This window comes from Diabrotica virgifera, chromosome 5, assembly GCF_917563875.1.
Source record: "Diabrotica virgifera virgifera chromosome 5, PGI_DIABVI_V3a".
In the NCBI taxonomy this organism is placed as follows: Eukaryota; Metazoa; Arthropoda; class Insecta; order Coleoptera; family Chrysomelidae; genus Diabrotica; species Diabrotica virgifera.
This window is the reverse complement of record NC_065447.1, coordinates 120,786,952-120,791,918: the sequence shown is the minus strand read 5'-3', so window position 1 is coordinate 120,791,918 and position 4,967 is coordinate 120,786,952. Positions and strand designations below refer to the sequence as shown.

Genomic DNA, 4,967 nt, shown 5'->3' with positions numbered 1-4,967 from the left:
TCCAAGTGGTCAAAAAATTGTTATAAACAATTTAATTGTTTATAAATTGTTTATAAGGCTCTGGCTCATAAACTAAAAGAGATAAAAAATATGTATCAAATAAAATTTGTTCCTTAATAAAAAACGAAGAAAAAAAAAACGTTTACTAAACTTAAATTAGAACTTAGGATATTGTAAAATTAGTGCACAATGCAAATTGCAAATTGCAAAATAAGTATTTTTCGAAGCTTTATCGATCGTAACTCGGCTTCTTCGCATGCAAATGAGCCTTAAAAGGTCTCATTTTAAAGCTTAATTAATAGGTTTTAAAGTTATATGCGTTTAAAGTTATAATTTATAATTTTCTTAAAAAAATTTTACATTAATTTGTTTATAAGGGTTTCAAGCAAATTTGAGCAATAAACATTTAAATAGAAAAAGACTGTTTGACTTGTACACACTTCTATATAAATCTAAACGGGAACTGGTGTATGTTTTCAAAAGACTGATAGTGTGTAAATTAATTTATTAAATCAGCTAAGTACTTTCAGCATATTAATGCCATCATCAGAGCTATCCTATAAAAAGACTAAGTTGAAAAATCTTATTCATAAAAAATTATAAAGTGAAACTTACGTCTTATAGGTGTAAAAACCTCAAAAGAAGAGAAAACTTCGAACAAACACATTCTATATTTTAAAAATTAACCCAGGGATATAACCACTGGTTAGGGTAAAAAACCCTTAAATGTTAAAAATCACATTTAATGTGTTTTTTTTTACAAAATGGCCACCATTCGTACAAAGAACAGCTGTTACTGACAATATTCAAAACGACAGCCTGCTGACGGAAACAATAGTTCCTAGCGACATCTGTGTTATTAAAATTATTTAAAATTTTTTTTGAAAATGACTAAGTTGTCATATGTAGTTAACTAATTGGTATGACGTTAAAGTTAATATGAAAAACTAAAGTTAAATTTAAATGACAATTGTTAAGTTTAAATTAAAGTTAAATGTGAAAATAATCAAATTATCAAAGTATTATTAATTATTAAAAAAACCAAACAACCAGTCAGTTCTGACCAAATATAGAAGTGAGATAGATGAAAACCAAGGAGAAGCACCGTTGGACAAGCTCAGAGTTCCAAAACTGTTTGAAAACAATATTATTATTAAAAAAGCCAAATCGAAAATATTTAATTTAATTGTAATCAATGAAAGAAAATTCAAATATGTTATAAAGTAATGTTCAAAAAACTAGAGCAATTGTTGGGCATGCTGAATATAACAGTAGAAGTTTCTTTAATACTGTTATATTCAGCATGCCCAACAATTGCTCTAGTTTTTTGAACATTACTTTATAACATATTTGAATTTTCTTTCATTGATTACAATTAAATTAAATATTTTCGATTTGGCTTTTTTAATAATAATATTGTTTTCAAACAGTTTTGGAACTCTGAGCTTGTCCAACGGTGCTTCTCCTTGGTTTTCATCTATCTCACTTCTATATTTGGTCAGAACTGACTGGTTGTTTGGTTTTTTTAATAATTAATAATACTTTGATAATTTGATTATTTTCACATTTAACTTTAATTTAAACTTAACAATTGTCATTTAAATTTAACTTTAGTTTTTCATATTAACTTTAACGTCATACCAATTAGTTAACTACATATGACAACTTAGTCATTTTCAAAAATTTTAAATAATTTTAATAACACAGATGTCGCTAGGAACTATTGTTTCCGTCAGCAGGCTGTCGTTTTGAATATTGTCAGTAACAGCTGTTCTTTGTACGAATGGTGGCCATTTTGTAAAAAAAAAAACACATTAAATGTGATTTTTAACATTTAAGGGTTTTTTACCCTAACCAGTGGTTATATCCCTGGGTTAATTTTTAAAATATAGAACGTGTTTGTTCGAAGTTTTCTCTTCTTTTGAGGTTTTTACACCTATAAGACGTAAGTTTCACTTTATAATTTTTTATGAATAAGATTTTTCAACTTAGTCTTTTTATAGGATAGCTCTGATGATGGCATTAATATGCTGAAAGTACTTAGCTGATTTAATAAATTAATTTACACACTATCAGTCTTTTGAAAACATACACCAGTTCCCGTTTAGATTTTTTAATAAACATTTATACTTTATACATGTTTAAAAAGACAACCAAAAGCAACGGTGACAGCAAAATTCCCGCGTTAGATATTCCATAGTAAATCACGAGGGAAAACCAGAAACAATAAACCTCGTGATACAGTAAAGTCGTCCCAAGAACGCAACTCATAAATATTGTCAATATCATTTTAAAGTCTTCTACTTTAAAATGTATAAAATATGTCTGAATTATCCATATAAATGAGTCAGATTAAATAAATTATTAGAAGAATTTTTTACTAAGCAACAACATTTTTGTTTAATTTAGTAGTATTTTGTTATTTGACAACGACACCCGATTTGGGCGTCGAAACGTTAATAAAATTATTTTTTTCAATTTAATTGTGGCTTACTTCCCATCTAAATAGTTAATTATAAAAATGCCACAAGGAAATAGCAGCTTCAGAACTACATAAGTTCTGAGAGCAATTTTTACAGACACATCATCATCATCATCATCATCATCATCATTTGGCTCTACAACTCTATGTGAGTCTTGGCCGCGATTACTATTTCCCTCCATTGTTGGCGGTCCTGAGCAGCTATTTCCCATTGCTGTACTCCCATTTTGCAAAGAGCACTAGCCACTGCGTCCTTCCATCTCTTTCTTGGGCGACCAACTGACCTTTTGCCATCGGGCCTTTCCCAGAATGTGGCGTTCAGAAGTCTTTCGTCGCTCATTTTTGACACATGGTGGTACTAAATCTGATCTTGAAGGAATTAAAATTAAAACTTTTTGGGGCTCAGAGTTTCGTTATCTATCTGATATCCATATACAAATGGATCAAGTTATTTTGCAGTATCTTCGAGGCACGTTAATTGTGTGTACACTACATAAAATGCTTGTTTTATATGCAATTGGATTGAGATTAATATTGGTTGCATATCTTGCAAACTTTGTTTGGAAGTCTATTAATTAAGCTTTAAAATGAGATCATGAAAAGCTCATTTGAATGCGTAGAAGCGGAGTTACGATCGATAAAGCGTCGAAAATACTTACTTGACTATAAGCCGATCTTGCGCCTCATAGCGTGCCATTAAAATATCGACATCTTGGCCAAAAATAAACTTACGAACATTTTCATAAGCTCAAATTGTACCTTTTGAGTTTTTCTATCATTATTGTTAATTAAAGTATAAATGTTTATAGCTCAAATTGTCTTGAAACCCTTATAAACAAATTAATGTACAATTTATTTAAGAAAATTATAATTTCAGACGCGTATAACTTTAAAACAAATGAATATAAAGTAATCTAATTTATCTCTTTTAGTTTATGAGCCAAAACCTTATAAACAATTTATAAACAATTAAATTGTTTATAACAATTTTTTGACCACTCGGATCGAAATCCACCCTCGAAATTCGTAATCAGCAGGCAAAAATCCATAAGAAACCGTTGAGTTTGTCCATCAGAATTGAAAAGAACACGCTGATCCCTCTGGCGCCTAGACTATATTTGTTGCCAATTCCTATTATTATGTAGTAGTCTAGTAAAATAAAATTACACTACATGTAAATCAAAATGTAAATTCGTACAGGCTGAAACAAATTTTATATCAAAGTTTAGGTGGGTACAAAAGATATTTTCAAAAAAGTATCCAAATCATACAAGGGGATCATTGTTTAAATAATTAAAAAGGGGTCATTTTTGCAAAAAAATTACTTTTTAAACTGCTGAGGTCATTCAATTACTAATGAAGGTCTATAGTAATATTTTCTGCAAAGTTGAAGGGTAAATCTGTCACATAAGACTTACTAATTTAAATTTGACCCCCTATTTATTTAAATAATTATACATAAAACTTTAAAAACAAATTTGCAAAAAAATATTTTTAACGTTTTAATAAGCACTATAAAATATCTTATTTTACAGGAGAAGTTGCGCTATATTATCAGTATTAATCAAAAAAAAATTGGTCCAAAAATATTTAATATTTTTTAAGATATGGAATTTGTTTATCAAATGTTACTCTATTTTCAATCGCAAAAACGCGGTTGTTGCCAAAGAAATATTCACCTGTATTAAATCTTATTATTTTTATTCTTATGTATATTTTCGATAAATGTATTGATAAATTCAAATTTTAATTAAACTTCCCCCTAAAATGGCATTTGAAAATTATTCAAATTTGTTTATAATTTGTTTTTTTAATAACGTCACGGGTATTAAATATTTTGAAATGCTGTTTCGATAATGGGGTTCCTGGTAATTTTTCACTAATTAACAAATATTTTTGTCTTTTTTTCCTCTTCTTTTTTTTTCTTGGAGTTATATTACTAAAGGCCCTTTTAGGGTTAAGTTTCATTAAAAATGTCGAATTTCTAAGTTGTAGATTCTATACCTAAAAATATTAAGATTGGTCTAAAATCACTTAAATAAAATGTGACTACTTACTGAGTTACAGGGTGTTTTATTTAAAAATTTAAAAATTATTTTTACCAAGTACTTTCAAACTATTTGACGTATCCTTATCATACTTGACAGAAAGTGTGGGTACTATACAGTCTACTAAATTGTGATAAATAAAAGTTTCGACATGGGATAGTTAATGGTTAACCCTTCCCAAATTCTACGCCACTGAGGTAATTACTATTTTAGCGAAATTTTTAGATTCTCCAATACTTTATAAGTAAATAATATACTCTTTACTGGTAACGCTTAAGTCATTAGTTTTCGAGATATTGGACGTTAAAAATGAAACGGCATAGTTAATTTGATTCATTCATTCATTTATTTTAAACTTCCAATATCTCTCAAACTGATGACTTTATCGATACCAATAAAGCTACTTACATACAAAGTATTGGAGAATCGAAAATTTC

At 28.4% G+C, this 4,967-nt stretch overlaps 1 long non-coding RNA gene across 1 annotated transcript; it reads right to left on the bottom strand.

Annotated features, from left to right (window-relative positions):
• Positions 1 to 490: 490 nt before the first annotated feature.
• On the bottom strand, positions 491 to 1,264 carry LOC126885124 (uncharacterized). Its single transcript, XR_007698287.1, has 2 exons — positions 616 to 1,264; positions 491 to 557 (listed from the first exon to the last, which is right to left on the bottom strand). It is a non-coding gene; the product is annotated as an uncharacterized LOC126885124 (long non-coding RNA).
• Positions 1,265 to 4,967: the final 3,703 nt, after the last annotated feature.